This window comes from Echinops telfairi, unplaced genomic scaffold (assembly GCF_000313985.2).
Source record: "Echinops telfairi isolate 266 unplaced genomic scaffold, ASM31398v2 ScPeMD7_44;HRSCAF=162, whole genome shotgun sequence".
Lineage (NCBI taxonomy): Eukaryota > Metazoa > Chordata > Mammalia > Afrosoricida > Tenrecidae > Echinops > Echinops telfairi.
In genome coordinates, this window is record NW_022103942.1 from 333,563 (window position 1) to 351,448 (window position 17,886).

A 17,886-nucleotide genomic window follows, 5' to 3' on the forward strand; every position below is an offset into this window, starting at 1 on the left:
CTACACTGCACTCTGATTGGCTCCTCTCCTCCACGCAGCTCTTCTGCAAGGAGATGTCCAATTTCCCCCACATGGGCCCTGGGTCCCCACTCTGCACTCCCCCTCATTCACAATGTTATGGGTTTGTTTGGTTTTTTGTCTTTGATGCCTGATCCCTGATCCCTTCACCGCCTTGTCATCTTACAGTCTGGTGTGCTTCTTCCATGTGGGCTTTGTTGTTTCTCAGGTAGATGGCCCCTTGTTTATCTTCCAGCCTGTGGGACCCCAGATTCTATGTAATTTGACAGATCGGCACCATCAGCTTTCTTCACCGCATTTGCTTATGTACTCGCTTTGTCTTCAGCATTTGAGTCGGGGTGGGCTGGTTTGCTTCTTCCTCGTTTTTTTTTGTTGTTGTTGTTTCTTAGCTAGATGGCCGCCTGTTTGTCTTCAAGCCTTTAAGACCCCAGATGCAGTATTTATGCACAGCAGAGAGCTTTCCAAACTGCCATCGCTGAAAAGTCATACTCAGTTCTACAGGATCTGGAAGAGAATCCAATGCCCTTGGGCTAGCAGAAGCTGTCAGGGATATCTAAGGGCAGACAGATATGCAAAGGACAAATATAGAAACTGGCCTATTCAAAAGGATAGATTTGGGTAAAATGCAATTCCTTCCTTCAAGCTGCATTCATAGAGGATTCTACCCATGCTGTCACTTTCCCTTCCTCACATTTCAGTTAAGTGATGAACTATGCAAACCTAAAGGTTGTCAGTTCGAACACACCTAGAGATGCTTCTGAAGAAAAACTTTGAGATCTTCTCCTGAAAAGGGGTTTCATAACACATTTCTATTTTGTAATAAATAGGGTCCCCATCATGCTGAACTGAAAATATGTGACACCAGGTGGCCCCACTGTAGCCCTATGAGAGGTTCATCACCTTTCCTATGGGCGGTTTGTGGGGAGAAATGGTGGGTTATTTGGTTTCCCACACAGACATCTTGTGGTTTGGGAACTAGATGCTATTAATAGAGTGGCCAAATAACAATTAGTGGTTATTCGGTCATTATGCAGTATAACACCGATGAAATACTCAACTTTTCTCTAGTTCTTTAATGCTCCCTTTCCCCCCACCCACTATCATGACCTTACAAATAGGATTAGACCAGAACATGCACACTCCTACAGATAAGAGCCTGCAACACAGGGGATCCAGGATAGATAAGCCCTCAGGGCCAACCATGAGAATACAGATACCAGGAGGATAAGGGGAAGCTGGGAGACGAAAGGGGAATCTATCACAAGGATCAACATATAGCCCCCTCCCAGGGGAACAAACAACAGAAAAGTGGGTGAAGGATGACAGAAGACTATGTAAGGTATGAAAATAACAATCTATAACTTACCAAGGGTTCACAAAGGAGGGGGAGGGGGGAAACAAGGAGCTGATGCCAAGTGCTCAAGTAGAAAGAAAATGCTTTGAAAATGATGATGGCAACATATGTACAAATGTGCTTGACACAATTGTACAATGTATGGATTGTGATAAGCGATGTAAGAGCCCCAATAAAAGTATTTAATAATTTTAAAATTAATGGCTATTCAAGATGGGTCTGCAAGTTCAAATTGAAGCTGAAGAAAATTAAAATAAGCCCACTAGAGCCAACGTTTATCCCACTTGAGTTTATCCCACCAGAATTTGGTGATCATCTCAAGAACAAACTGACTCATGGAACACTAATCACTGAAGACCAGACAAGTTGTCGCATGATATCAAGGGAATCACACATGAATAAGGCAAAAGTTCATTAAAGAGAAGAAAGAAAGAAAAATCCAAAATGAGCTTCAGGGACTCTGAAACTTGCTCTTGAATATGTTGTTGTCAGGTGCCGTCAAGTTGGTTCTGACTCATAGTGCCCCTATGTACAACAGAACAGAACCCTACCAGGTCCTGTGGCATCCTCACAATTATTGTTTTGTTTAAGCACATTGTTACAGCCACTGTGTCCATTCATCTTGTGGAGAGTCTTCCTCTGTTTCAGAGCCCCTCTAGCTTTCTAACCAGGATGTCCTTTTCCAGGGTCTCATCTTTCTAATAACATATTCAAAATGCATGAGACAAAGTCTTGCCATCTTTGCCTCTAAGGAGCTGTACTTCTTCCAAGAGACAGATTAGTCGGTTTTTTTGGTGGTCTATAGTATTTTCAATATTCTTCACCAGCATTGAATTCATCAGTCTTATTTATTCAATGTTCAACTCTCACACGTACATGAGTTGATTGAAAATATCATGGCCTGGTTCAGGACTTGGTTAGTCCTCAAAGTCCCATCCTGACTTTTCAACATTTAAAGAGCTCTTGTGTAGCAGATTTACATAATACAAAGTGTTGTTTGATCTCTTGACTGCTGCTTCCATGAGCATTGATTGTGAATACAAACAAGATGAAATCCTTGAGAATTTCGATCTTTTCTCCATTTATCATGATATTGGTACAGTTGTGAGGATTTTTGTTTTCTTTATATTAAGTTGTAATCCACATCGAAGGCTGTGATCCTTGATCTTCATCAGTAAGTGCTTCAAGTTCTCACTTTCAGCAAGCAAGATTGTATTATCAACAGGGGTCACTATAAGTCAAAACTGACTATACAGCAGTTAACAATAACAACAGCGGTTGGATTAGTAATTTAGGGTGCAAACCTGAGAGATTATTCCATCAGTAGAAATGTCATATGAATGATCTGTACTTTTAACTCAAACATAAAGCTATATTAGTGGTTATTTCCTAGTAATATCCTCCCTAAACAACTCAAATTCTCTTCTTATAATTTTTACTCCATTCTCATCTCTTTTCAGCCACATGCTTTAACTGTGTAAAACCACTCAGGGTGAGTGAAAGGTGAAAGTATAAGTGAGCCCCATTTTAAGAAATCTCTGACACAGATTTATCACCTTACAGTTTAATGAGAACATGATTATGGATTTAAAAACACATTTTAAAAATATCACTTAAATAATGAAAAATTCAGTTCTTATGACATTTCAAGAAATGTTTCTGCCATGTAATGGAAATTGTGTTGGTGTTTTCAATTACTCTGAAATCTTAACTGCCAATCTCCAAACCCAAGAATAAACATCCATAGAATATTAACATTTTCCCACCTTTTAGGTGGCCCCTAGGTAGTACCTCCATCTGTTACGTAAATCAGATTAACCAGTTTGCTGGAGAAAGAAAGTCATTCTGTCATATTCAATATACTCTGAAAGCAGGGAAGATTTACCCAAAGCTATAAGAGCTCATTAGAGGCAGAGGTGTGGTTAAACCAGCTCTCCTGCCTTCCAGCATATTCTCCAACACTGTATTTCCTTACATTAAATTATAAGTTGGAGGACAACATCACTTTAGTCACTTGTCTTTGGGGGATGTGCCTTACTTCATAGACGACAAGGTCCCCTCATAGAGAGCTCTTATGAAGTGTGCAATGGGTGTGAAGTCCAAGCTAACGCTATCTTCAATTATGATAGTGCATCTTAGAACAGAGAGGTTTTTAAGTCATTAATGCATACACCACTTGCAGTAGTTGGTGTAACTAGGATATATAGGCTTACTTGCAGGCAGAACAGACAGAGGGAAGGTTCTTTGCTAGAGGACTCATTCAGTTTGCCTAAAGTTGAGTTTTTGCAGTGCCATATTATGGAAAGTGTGGTATTATTTGTCAATTTGAGATGATTAAGAGTGAAGTCTAGCCTGTCAATCAGTTGATAGCCAATGAGGCCTATGTGGGCATGGCCTGAGGATTCTGAGAACTGCTATACTCCTCCTCGGAGGCAGGAGACTCTCTCTCTGCTCATTTCCTGGGAGACATTGCAGCTGACAAGACACATGAAGACAGGCTGTAGGCAGCCAGAGCCTCACAGCTGGAGAAGCCACCCGGAGACCCCTGCCACGCTGAGATGCTTACAACACCACTGGATCCACAAGACTTCCCACCCACTATCCTGTGATCTTCCTGCAGTCGGCATCATTGCGTGTGTTTCATGAGTCTGAAGAAGATTTTATAGATTGGTATTGGACATATGGACTAATATCGGACTTGATCTGGACTGGGCTCGGATGTTTTCTTAATGTACAATTATTTTTTATATAAAACGCTTTCTTATACAAATCTGACACTCCCTGGATTAGTTTCTCTAGTCTACTTAACACAGAAAGTTATGGTAGATGCCTTTCTGTTTCTTTCCTGAGACAGATAGTAGATGTCGTTGGCTTCTGAATAGATGATTTTGCTAAGTGAGTGCTTGTAGATGGTAGAATTATTGGTTCCAGAGCTGTTGTTTGCAGAATAAATCCAGTAGACACCTCTGCTGACAATTTCTATTTTCATTTCCACCGCATATACACTGAAGCAAATCTACATGTGAGCAATCAGATGATTCTTATAGATCCCCAGGGAAGGTTCAATATTACAGTCTTTTGAGAGGTGTTTATTTATTTATTTTATTATTTATGTATTTATTTATTTATTTATTGGGCTTTGGGTGAAAGTTTACATAAATTAGCTTTCTATGCAAAAATTTATATGCATCTTGTTTCATGACACCAATTTCAATCTGCTCAATGTAAAAGTCTTCCCATTTGTTCCCTAGGATTCCAGTTTCTTTTTCTTTTTAAATATTTTTTTAATATTTTTATTGGGGCCTCTTACATCTATTCTCACAATCCATACATTCTTCCAATGTGTCAAGTACATTTGCACATATGCCACCATTATCATTTTCAAAGAATTATCTTCCCACTTGAGCCCCTGATATCAGCTCCCCATTTCTTCCCCCTCCCTACCCTGTCTGCCCTCCCTCACAAACCCTTGATAAGTTATAGATTATTTTTTCCATCTCTTACATCATCCTCTGTCACCCCTCACCCACTTTTCCATTATTTGTCCCCCTGGGAGGGGGTTCTAGTTTGATCCTTGTGATCAATTCCTCCTTTCTCCCCCCATGCTCCCCTAATCCACCTGGTATCTCTACGCTCATTGTTGGCCCTGAGGGGTTTATCTATCCCAGATTCCCCGTGTTGCAGGCTCTTATCTGTAGAAGTGTGCATGCTCTGGTCTAATGGGATTTGTAAGGTAGAATTGAGGTCATGATAGGAAGGAAGTATCAAAGAGCTAGAGGAGAGTTGTGTGTTTCATCAGTGCTATACTGCACCCTGACTGTATCATCTCTTCCTTGTGACCCCTCTGTGAGGGGATGTCCAATTGTCTACACATGCACCTTGGGTCTCTACTCCATGCCCCCTGCCCCATTCACATTGGGTATGGTTTTATTCTGGGTCTTAGATGCCTGATCCCTGATCCCTTCGACACCTCATGATCACACAGGCTGGTGTGCTTCTTCCATGTGGGCTTTTTTGCTAGATGGCCGCTTGTTTATCTTCAAGCCTTTAAGACCCCAGATGCTATATCTTTTGATAGCTGGGCACCATCAACTTCTTCACCACATTTGCTTATGCACCCATTTTATCTTCAGCAATTGTGTCAGGAAGTTGAGCATCACAGAATGCCAGATTGTTAGAACAAAGTATTCTTGTGTTAAGGGAGTACTTGAGTTGAGGCCCAAGGTCCATTTGCAACCTTAATTCTTAACATATAGATATGAGTACATAGTTCTATTCCTCTCTCTCTCTCTCTCTCTCTCATATATACTTACGTATGTACATGCCTATATTTAGGCCTCTATAAATGTCCTTTGCCTCCTGGTTCTTTCCTCTATTTCCTTTTTACTTCCCTCCTGTCTCACCATCATGTTCGGCCTTCATTCAAATTTAGTAATTCCTCGCTGCTATATTGCCCTTGATTGAGTCCCACGAGGCATCCTATGACCTTCCTTCCATTGATTTTAGTTCACTTGTTGTTCACTTGTCCCTGGGTTGGTGCCCTCCCCCATTTCCTTTCTCCCACCTCCCCATCTCCCGTATACCCCCGGAACCATTGGTCCCGTTCTTTTCATCTCTGAATTGTTTATCCCGTCTATCTTATCTAGATAGACATGCAGATACATTAATAAGTGCAAAAAACGGGCAAAACCAAATAAAAAAACAAAGGAAGTCAAAACAATAACAAAAATAGCAGAAAGCAAGAACAAAACAATAATAACAAAAAGAAAGCCACTGACAAAAAAAGCCTATAAATAGTTCAAGGACTGTTTGTTGGCCTTTAAAAGTGTTTTCCAGTTGAGTCTGATGGGGTGCCACACTTTCTCTCAAGTCTATTTTTTTTATTCCCCAGGGTTTTCATCACTCTGCTCCCCCTTGTGCTCTGCTGCATGCCCTCAGTGCCTCACCCCAGGGTGATGGGGCCGGACTGTGCACTATTCCCCCACTGTGTCTCCAGTGCTGTCCCCCGCAGCATCTTGGTTCAGTGAGGGATGCCGTGTCCCGTGGTGGGGCCAGCCATACGGTCATCCCCATGTGTTGTCTCATCTGAGCAGGAACATCATCCTCAGGGCCAGGTGGTGGGCCAGGATGTCCTCTTCTCCCTCTCCATCATTTTGTCTTTTTCCTATGTGTGCTAATCTGAGGTGCCCCACTCCCTAAGCTGTAGCCCCAGTTCTGTTCCTAGCCCTTTCCACTTTCTAAGATTTGGTTGTTTTGTTTGTTGTTTGTTTGTTTACAAATGCTGCCCTTTGGGTCATGTATGGCTAATTGTACAGATCATTACATTCCTCCCTGATGTTATTATTCACTTTATGGACCTGGAAGGTGCATATAAGAGATATATTCAAATTCTCAGGGATGGGATCTAAGGATACTAAGTGTTTCATTCTCAGAGGTTCCACCTGTCTCTATAAGACAAATAAATCTGATCTTCTTATGATTTTTGAATTTTGTTCAACATGTTTCTCTCCCTCTGTCCAGAATCTTCTATTGTGATGCTGATCAGAGCAGTTGATAGTGGTAACCAGACATCATCTAGTTCTGCTCATTTTCTTGAGTCTTTGATCTTCTTCATTCTTCTTTGCTGTGACAGAGGAGAGATGAATAGTTAACATCTTCCATGACCACTCACAAACATTTAAGACCCTAGTTGCTACTCAAAGTAGGATGCAGAATACTGTCTTTGTAGGTTATGTTATGCCAATAGACCTAAATGCACCCCACCGCCACCCCCCGCCAGGCCTGCCCCCAATGTTGTCCTAAGACTTCAAGCCTAATGATTCATTTTCTGAAAGTAATTATTTATGATCAAGAAGCTTTCAAAAATTCCCCCTAGTATATTCTATAATGTCTTTGGGTATAATTGGAACACCTACAAATACATATGTAGAAATATCCACTGCCAAACATTGAATTGCCTGTCTTTTTTGTTGGTGGTGTGTTTTCAACACAAACAAATACATATGTAGAAATACATTCTCAGGTGGATAATGGGGTTTGGCTTGGGTCCCTGTGTTACTGCCCCTCTGCTAACTCTCTCCAATTCTGCGTCTTTTGCTGAAGAAGTTGAATAGGTGCTGGAAATCTCTTCCCTGTAGGTCTCCATTGACAAAGGCATTGAATTCTGAACTATCATTGCTGACAGCTGCTAGGGATTGAGACTGAAGTTGGGTCCTAGAACTATTAGACTCTAATAGTTAGAGGTTCACTTTACTGGAGTTGTTCTGTTAAAACCAAGGTGGTCCTATAGAAATTAGTTGCACAATTGAAAAGGCACTTGCTGATGCTAAAGCTCTTGTCACAAGACTGAGAGATCATGACGATGCAGCAGAATCTCTTATGGAGCAAACTACAGCTCTCAACAAGTAAGTAGAGCAATGAAACAGTACCAGGAAGAAATTCAAGACCTTAATGAAGTCACAAGACATCAGCCACAGTCCACATTAGTTATGAGAATCCACCAAGAAAACAGACAAATTGCAACAGGAAAACAAAGAATTGTGTACATAGCTGGAAGAACATCAGTCTGCTTTGAAATGAGAAAGTATTGAGAAAAGATGTTTAGACTGCTAATGTCAAGCAAAAAAAAAATGATCCATGTATAATAATGAAAGTAAAAGAGCAGCCATCCAAGAAATTTCAAGCACATGTTGGCCATATAACTGGAATGGCAGCAATATGAGGAAAGCCATTGAAATTGATGAGTACCAGGGTTGCAGGGAACAGGAACTAATATTTCAACTTGAACGAAGAAAAAAAGGCTTGAGAGAAATCCGTCAGATAACTCTAGAATCATTTTTGAACCACAGAAAAGATGATACATCAAAAAGTACATCTTTGTCAGTGCTGGTGATCAATAGCGACCTGCGCCTGAGGGAAAGCTGAAGAGCTTCTAGCATGTGAGCTTCTTACATGCTTGTCCCTGAGACTGGCCTACTAGATGAATGGACTGAATAGCAGAAAAAGCAATCTAATTAATATGTGTGTGTGTGTGTGTATATATAGAGAGAGAGACATAGACATATGTTTTATGTACAATATACTGGGCAATTACATTTTTAAGTGATAACAAGTAAATGAATAAATAAATGATAATTGACTTTATTCCAAGACAGAATTAAAAAGTAGAAATTAAGCCATTTACAATTAGTGAACAGATGAAGGATTTTCAGTAACTGCTAAATATAAAAAAGGCTTCCAGTAGTACTCTTGGCTAGTTCTAGATGATATTCTGGTAATCTTGCATATTTCCAGTGAATCAGAATTTATAGAATTATTCCACTTTAAAAATCCAAATGTATGCCATGACTTTGTGAATGGAAAATTCTAATACTAAGTATCCTTCCTGCTTGGTATTAGAATTTACAAATGGCTTTTAAAAGTTTGGTTTATGTGACTGCCTGCCACTTTCTCATTGACTTTTTTGTCAAATAAAGCAAAGGCTTTAAGAATGTTTTATAATCATCATAAAGAACTGATTTAACTTTAGCTAATTTACAAGAGTAACTTGGCTAACAATTTTCCATAAATGTCTTAAGTGTATGAAATAATTCTGGAATGGAAGAGAAGGAATACTATTTTCTAATTAAGAAGATCTTTTAAAAGATATAATTAGCAGGTTAAACTACTCCTTTGAAATAAAAGTTTTGGTTCTAATTGAACAGTGAAAATGAGATTTTTCTCTTCTTTGGTTGATCTTTGATGATTTTAAGTAGCTTATTCTACTAATGGAACTGTTAAATGCTTGTTCTTAAATACTAACAGCATAAAGTAAATTATAATTAAAAACAAAGACCTCTAAGATTTTTCTTAAAACATTCAGTCAAAAGGGGTGAAAATCTCTGGTCTTATAAGTATGCTTTATGTTTTCACAACGTGTCAAATATCCAGTATATAAGTTTTGAAAAGGCCATCAAATACAGTGTGCTTTTCATTTCTATTGAAACCTAAAGTTTTCTTATTTTGTGATCATTATGAAATAAAGGAACAAGAGTTTTAAGGAAGCTTAAATGTATTTATTTATATCAAATATAATCAGCAAAGACAGGAAATTCTCCCTTTGAATGTATAATCTGTTAAAAACACATTTCCTCACATAACAATTTTTATGTATAATTTCATTTGTTGCTAATATTCAAATCTACTTTTCACTTCAGAATATTTCATCTTAAGTTTGGGGAAAGGAGCTGACAGAGCTGAGTGACAAGAAAAATGCTAATGGACCCAACATTTGAGAGGCCTTAGTTGACCTTTTTATACATGGCAGTTGATTTTGATCTTTTCTACTGGCTTTTTGATAATAGCCCTTAATTTGATGGCAATTCACTCCAAAAGTTCCTATCCCAAGTCAGAATTCAATGGGGTCCACAGTTGAAGCTATGTCGGAGTCAATTCACCAAGGTAGCTTTGTTATAAAATATTACTTGATAATTATTTTTGTAAGCAAATAAATAGGGTTAATTTATTTTTGGTTTTCTTGCTTAGGTATAATTTGAAGGTCTTGGTGTTATAAAGATATTTACTTTGCTATGTGGCAGTTTTCCATCGCATAGCTTTTGTTTGTTTGAAGCCAAGGGTCCCCTTTACGTCTGGGAGTATAGATTGCACAGAAGCCTATTTTAACGAAAAAGAAGAGTGATTTTTAAAAAAGAAAGAAATATCCTCTGTCCATAATTGAAGTGTCTTGTTTTTGCTGCTGATGTATCGAAAGCTCCTATACATTTCAGAGATAAGTCCCTTATCAGATATGTCACTACCAAAAAAATCTTTCTCTATCTGGAGATTCTCTTTTTATTCTTATGGAATGATCTTTTTATGTGCCTAAGTATTTGATTTTTAGGAAATCGCAGGCATCTACCTAGTCCTCTGTTTCTGTATTTTCAGTCATGTTCGATGTATGCAATACATTTAGAGCCCATACATTTGCTCCAATTTTTCTTCAATACTTTTATAGTTGTGGGTTTGACATTTAGGTCTTTGAACTATCTTGACATATCATAGTGTATAAACTATGTGAAGGATATGTACAGAGTAGACTTTGTATCTGAAGAATTGATCCTGTTTCATTTTTCTTCAAATTGATAGCGAGATTTGCCAAAGAGACATTCTCTTTCACAGTTAATGGACTTTGTCCTTTTATGAAAGATCAGCTATCTATAAGTGGATGGGCTTATGTCTGAATTCTCAGTTCTGTTCTATTGGCTGGTGGTTGTCATTGTGCCAGTGGCAGGCTGCTTTGACGACTATGACTGTACTGTAGTTTTTGATATCCAGAAGTGTGAGGCCTCAGACTGCGCTCTTCCTCAGGAATGTTTTTCTTCTCTGGGATCTCTGTTGATGCTAAGTTTTCCCATTTCTTTAATGAACAATGATGGAATCTGGAGGTGTATTACATTATTGACATTTTCATAATATTATGTTTTCTTATCCATGAGAATGGATTATTCTTCTGTTTATGTAGATCTCTTGGTTTCTTGTAGTAGTGTTTTGTAGTTTTCTTTGTATAAGTCCTTTGTGTCTCTGGTTAGGTTTATTTCTAAGTATTTCATCTTTGGGATATGTATTGTAAATTATATTGTTTTCCTGATTTCCTTTTAAGAGTTCTCTTTCTTAGTGTAGATTAATCTGGCTGATTTTTGTATGTTGATCTTGTACCTTGCCACTTTGTGAATCCTTATATTATTGCCAGTATTTTTCTTGTTGAATCTCTGTGATTTTCTGTGTGTAGGATTATATAACCTGCAAACAGGGATAAATTAATTTCTTCCTTACCACTTTGGATGCCTTTAGTTTCATTCCTGGCCTTATTGCTCTGACTAGGACATCTAAAAAAATATTGTTATTCAGCATTTCTTGGATACTTAGTAGCCTTATTATGTACTAGGCTCGAAAATATCTTAGAGATAAAGATAAGAATACCACAGGTACACTGGCTGTAGATGCAAAACACCCAATATGTATTCAACTTTTCACAGTTCTGCAGGTTAAACACTGTACCAGAGGTGTCTACAAAATGCAATGGAGGCTTTTAGGTAGTGAGGGATTTGGTCCATTTGAGGAGACAGAATAGTACCAGGAAAGGCTAATTCTATTGCTTATAAATATCCTCCCTATGCTAAGCGAAACACACTTATTTTCACTAGTGGTTCAATTTAGACAGTGGTATGTGGAATGCCCACTCCCATTTTCACCCTCAGTATTACTGGGTCTTTTCCTGGTTATCCCCATTAGATGTGCAATTGTACCCCTACCCCAAACAAGAAGTTGACTTTGAAGATCCCTAAGTCCTCTACTGACCACATGTCTGTCAGTCTGTTGTACAGTGGTGGCTTGAATGTTGCTGGCAGGGTCACCCAAAGGGAACAGGTTTGGGTGGGGCTTCCAGACTAAGAAGACTTTTGAAGAATTGGCCACCCAAGAAATGAAATCATTATGGACAGAATCGAAGCGTTGCAGACTCTGTCAACCTTATGAAAAGAATCAGAACATTGTGAGAGAGAGTGCCAGAAGATGAGCCCCTCGGTTCAGAGATCTCTCAAAATTTGACTGAGGAAGAGCTGCCATCTCAAATTAGAGTGGACCATAATGACATGGATGGAGTAAAATCTATGGAAGCAAAGCCTTTGGGGCCTTTATTTACTGAAGGGGCATGAGTCAAAATAAGAAACAGCTGGAAGCATCCATTAATAATCAGAACTTGGAGTGTACAAAGTATAAATCCAAGAAAATTGGAAGTTGTAAAAAATGAAGTGGAACCGTCAGTGGAAACATGATGGCACCAACAGCTGACAGGGTCAGGCAGCCCCCACGGGGCCTCCCCTGGAGGCAGGAAGGAAGGTCCAGCCGGCAAAAAGGTGGAGGAGCATGGACGGGGAAGTTCCTAGTTTCTTCTTATAAGAAGGCCACACTCCCAATGAGACATAATCAGGCTGGGGCCTGATTAACAGATTGAACTCAACCTCTAGACATTCATAAAAATTCAAGTGGCTATAAAATCATCTAACTACCACCCCAATGGGAATGTTTCAACCAGCTGAGGAAGCAGTGGAAGGGCTCACTGAGCTACACCAGGAAATGTGGAAGACAGCTGCTTGGCCAACTGACCTGAAGACAGCCATATTTGTGCCCACTCCAAAGAAAGGTGCCCCAAGAGAATGCTCATATTATAGAACACTATCAATGTCACATGCAAATAAAATTTTGTTGACGATCATCCAACAACTGTTCCAGCAGTGCAGTGACAGGGAGCTGCCAGAAGTTCAGGTAGGATTCAGAAGAGAATGTGGAACAAGGCACATTACCATTGCTGATGTCAGGTGGATCTTGGCTGGAATCAGACAATACCAGAAAGGTGTTTACTTGTGTTTTATCGACTTTAGTAACACATTCAACTATAATGACCTCAGTGACAAACTATGGCTAGCCTTGAGAAGATTAGGAAACGTAGAACACTACATTTTGCTCATGCAAAACCTGTACATGGATCAAGAGACAGTTTGTGAACTGAACAAGAGCATGCTGCATGGTTTTACATTGGTAAAGCTGTGTGTCAGGGTTGTATTTTCTCACCATACTTATTCAATCTGTATGCTGAACAAAGCATCAGAGAAGCTGGACTATGTGAATAATGAAGCATCATGATTGGAGGAAGGCGTATCAGCAACCTGAGGCATGCAGATGACACAACTTTGCTTCTGAAACTGAGGAGGCCCTGAAGCACTTGTGAATGAAGATCAAGGATTGCTACCTTCGATGTAAAGAGAAGCAAAATCGTCCCAAGTTGACAAGTAGGTAACATCATGATAATTGGAGGAAAGATTAAAGTTGTCAAGGATATCATTTGCTTGTATCCAAAATCGATGCTCATGGAAACAGCAGTGAAGGCTATTTCATGGGGTACATCTGCTGCACAAGACCTCTTTAAACTGTAGAATTGAGAAGATGTTACTCTGAGGACCAAGGTACACCTGACCCATGGTGTAGTATTTTTAACCACTTAATATGCATGTGAAAGTTGAACAATGACTAAAGAAGATCAAAAAATGAATGCATCTGATTTAGGGTGCTAGTGAAGAATATTGAAAGTCCCATGGACTGCCAAAAGAACAAATAAATCTGTCTTGGAAAAAAGTCCAGCCAGAATACCCCTTAGAGGTAAGAACGGTCAGAATTTGTCTCACGTACTTTGGCCATATTCTCCGGAGAGACCAGTCCCCAGAGAAGGACATCATGCATGGTAAAGTGGAGGGGCAGGGAAAAGAGGAAGGCCTCCACAAAATGAACGGACACAGTGGCTGCAACAATGGGCTCAAACATAAGAACAATTGGGAGACTGGCATAAGACCAAGCAGTACTTTGTTCTGTTGCACACAGGGTCAATATGAATCAGAAGTGACTTGGCAGCACCTGACAAGTTCTCTGGACTGATGTCTGGGAATTGAGTCCCTCCAAGTGTACATGTGAGGATCCAGGAGGAAGTGGGGCTAGCCATGCGGCTCCTCTAACCTCACACATCCCCCTACCCTGGGTCTCAGGCCAGGTTCTTAGACTGCTATGTGGTCCATAAGCTGCCAGCTCTGTCTTCCCCTAGGTTTCCCAGGGACTTGACACCTCCTCTTCCTTGAAGCTTCACTGGTGTCTCCCCTTTTTTCTGCCTTTCTGAATGAATCCCATCTCCTTTAGATTTGACACTACATACTATGCTAGTTGCGGAGTGGGTGGGGGGAAGGCAAACAAAGGTATGCATCGTCCCCAATCTAGTTGGGCAATCTATCTCACTGCCATAAAATCAATTCTAACTCATAATGACCCTATAGGACAGGGTTGAACTTCCCCTGTGGTTTTGTGAGACTGTGGTAGTTACATAATCTGGTGTCAACTTGAGAAGGGGTGGAGTCGAGCCTGTCAATAAGGTCGCAGCTTGATGAACTCATTTGGAGGTGCCTAGGAGATTAAATAGCTCACTGGAGGCCAGAACCCACAGACTTCCTCTGCTCCGTCTTCCTGCTAACAACATACATGGAACTATGCTGATGTAGCCAGGGTCCTAAAGCTAGAGGGGCCACGTGGAGACCCACGCCAGTGCTAAGATGCTTCCACCACCACTTGATTCGCAAGACTTTCCACTCACTTCTCTGTGATCTTCCTGCATTTGGCATCATTGCATGTGTGTGAGAGTCTACAGAGGAATTTATAGATTGGCATCAGACATATGGGCTAATATTAGACTTATGGACGTGATCTGGACTAAGCTTGGATGTTTTCTCAATATAGAATTGCTCTTTTATAGAAAGCTCTTTCTTTACACATGTGAGTGTCTCTAGGTTTGTTTCTCTAGTCAACCCTGACTAACACAGAGACTAACTCTTCGTGGGAGTTAGAAAGTCTCTTCTTTCTCCCACTGAGTAGCTGGTGTATTTAAATCGCTGACCTTGCGGTTACATCCCAACGTGCAACCACTACACCACCAGGGCTCATAGACAGTCTATAAACTCACAAAAAATCCCAAAGTTTTTGAAATGATACCAGAGGCTGATACAATAGAAAGAAATGTGATTAAAATCTGTGATTTATAAGATGAGTCTCTGCGAATCCCTTTTCCAAAAGGAGTTTCACTGGCCTATTGACAAGGAGAATTGTCCAACATTTAAACGTTTGAGATGCAGCTCCCTCTGTTTAGTGAGATGGGAGCATGGACTGGGAAGGGTTTCTGGAGAAGAGGCTTAATGCAGTAGGCTCTGGAAAACAGAGCGAACACTAGGCTGTGGCTGTGGGCTTTGTCTGAGCCCACCGTGACTCATCAGAACCTCTGAATCATGGCAACACCCAGGTAGGCTGCAAACAATGCTGGGGAATGAACCAACGAGAAACATTCCAGTAACTGGCAGTGCCCCTAAGCTTCATCTACCTATGGCTTTTCCCCATCACCTATATACCACGAATGCTTTCTCTCAGATTTAAAAAAAAAAATGTAAGCTTGAGCTATCTTTTCACCGTTTGGCAGCTTTGAGAACTGTGAAAATTCCACCCAAGTGTCAGCACATTTAACATAAATCGTTAAGCGGTCTAGAATCTAGTTGTTACTGTTCTTGTGGGTCCCACCACCTTGCATTCCATTAGAAAAGGAACATTTAACAGCACAAAATACAAATGAAAATTTTACTATACAGCAAAAAATAGTGAATCTCAGACCTTATTAACATAATATGAGTTGTCAGGGAGTAGCAACTTTCTCAGAGCTTGAAGAACACCATCTATGCTCACTGTATCATCAGTAAGCATCAGTCAGAAGGCATGGCCAGTGGCCTCTGGGAAGAGCCACATGCCAGTTGAGAGGTGAAGTACTGTGAAAATGGCCCAGCATATTCATGCCTTATTTCTCAACCCTTAATCTCTCAACTGAAAATAGTTAGTTATCCCTAGGTTATTAATAACCACCCCCAATTTTTAAAAAATCCTATTGTCATTGAGTTGACTCTGGATAATGGTGGTCTCGTGTGTAAGAGTAGAATTGTGTTTACATAGGGTTTTCAATCACTGATTTTTTTTGAAGCAAATTGCCAGGCCTTTCTTTCAAGGTACCTCTGGATAGACTCAAACCCCTCCAATCTTTTGGCTACTATGAGAGCATTAACTATTTGCATCACCCAGAGGCTCAGATACTAACAACAGCTATTCTTTATTAGGGTTACTGCCATGGTGGCATAGTAGGTTATGTGTTTGGCTGCTAACTACAAGGTAAACATTTCAAAACCACAAGCCACTCCTTGGGAGAAAGACGAGGCTTTCAACTCCTGCAAAAATTTATGGTCTCAAAAACCCACAGGGGTAGTTCTACTCTGTCCTATAGGGTGACAATGACTTGGAATCAACTCAATGACAGTGGGATTTTCTTCTTTTTTTATTAAATACTTTTATTGGGGACTCTTACATCTCTTATCACAATCCATACATTCATCCACTGTGTCAGGCACATTTGCACCTATACCGCCATCATCATTTTCAAAGCATTCTCTTCCCACTTGAGCCCCTGATATCAGCTCCCCATTTCTTCTCCCTCCCTCCCCTTCCCACCCTTTCTCATGAGCTTCTGAAAAGTTATAGATTTTTTTTCCATATCTTACATCGTCCTCCATCGCCCCTCACCCACTTTTCCATTATTCGTCCCCCTGGGAGGGGGCTATAGCCTGCAACACAAGGAATCCAGGATAGATAAACCCCTCAGGGACAACAATGAAAGTAGAGATACCAGGAAGATTGGGGGAGGGTGGGGGTAGGAAAGGGGAATCAATCACAAGGATCAACAAATGGGAGTGTGCCTACCTGGTTGTAATCATGACCATTTCTTTCAACATCCCTACAATGTCTGCCATACAATTGTCTTCATTTTATAGGGAAGACCATTGAGGCTCAGAAAAGTTAACTAACATGACTCAATGAGAGACATCCCTGTTGTTTTATAGGTAGGAATTCATGTTGTAAAAGGGAGAAGAAATTACATAACACATTACCTGAAGTGAGTTGTAAGGCAGGAAACCATTTCATATATCAGAACAGCTTATTTCTCTGTTAGGAAATTGGAGTCCCTGTTGTCCCTTGTACTAATGAAATCCTTATTAATTAATATGAATTATATAATTCACATATTTATGTCATTAGTTGATTACCACTTTTAACTACTGATAACAGTGGCCAACACTTTCTTCACACTCCCTACATATTAAGAGATGTCTAACGGGCGGGCCCTTAACCACTGATCTCTGCAGCCTCTCCGATCCACAGTTAAAGAAAGGGGAGGGATGAATGGATGTACATGAGCATCACCAAGGATCCAGAATATAGGGGAGTCAAAAAACCTGAGAGAGAACCCTCTGTCCTCAAGGGGGCGGGGGCGCTGGCCTATGAACAGTGGAAGACCTGCACTCTATCCACTTTCTAGAGTCCAGCTAGAACATTTAGTCTCACCTCCTGCTGCTGTTTATTTTGTCACTTTGGGGCAGAGACACTTCAAACGTGCAATTTCTGGGTCTGTGGATTGTGGCAGGAGGAACCGAGAAAGTTCTTTGGCCTGAGAGGAGAGAAAAGAGAAAGTATCTTGATGTGTAACCTGCCTGGGTTGAAAAACTGGAACCAAAAGCCTTCCAGACAAGATGCCAGTCACTTTAACTATCTCTGTCCATCAATTTGGCTCCTGGGTAGTCCACCTAATGAGGTCCATGTTTATAGTCACCATTTATGTCGTTCCAGGGGGAAAGTGTTTGTGATGGAGTCACTGGTTGGTCTGGCAGTTTCTATAGATGAGAATGGCTTTTGTTTGGCATGTTACCTCATTTAATATGAGCGATCAACACAAGGTACACAACAAAGTGATCTCTTTATCATCATACTGGGGATGAGGACTCCGGCATGAAGATGTTTTCATTTGCAAAGATAAAGGTCAAATGATAGAACTGAGATTTAACGACAGACTTTTAATT

The 17,886-nt window shown here is 40.3% G+C and overlaps 1 pseudogene; it reads left to right on the plus strand.

Moving 5' to 3' along the window:
• The first annotated feature begins 6,870 nt into the window (after window positions 1–6,870).
• Window positions 6,871–8,296, plus strand: LOC101648238 (annotated as a pseudogene).
• Window positions 8,297–17,886: the final 9,590 nt, after the last annotated feature.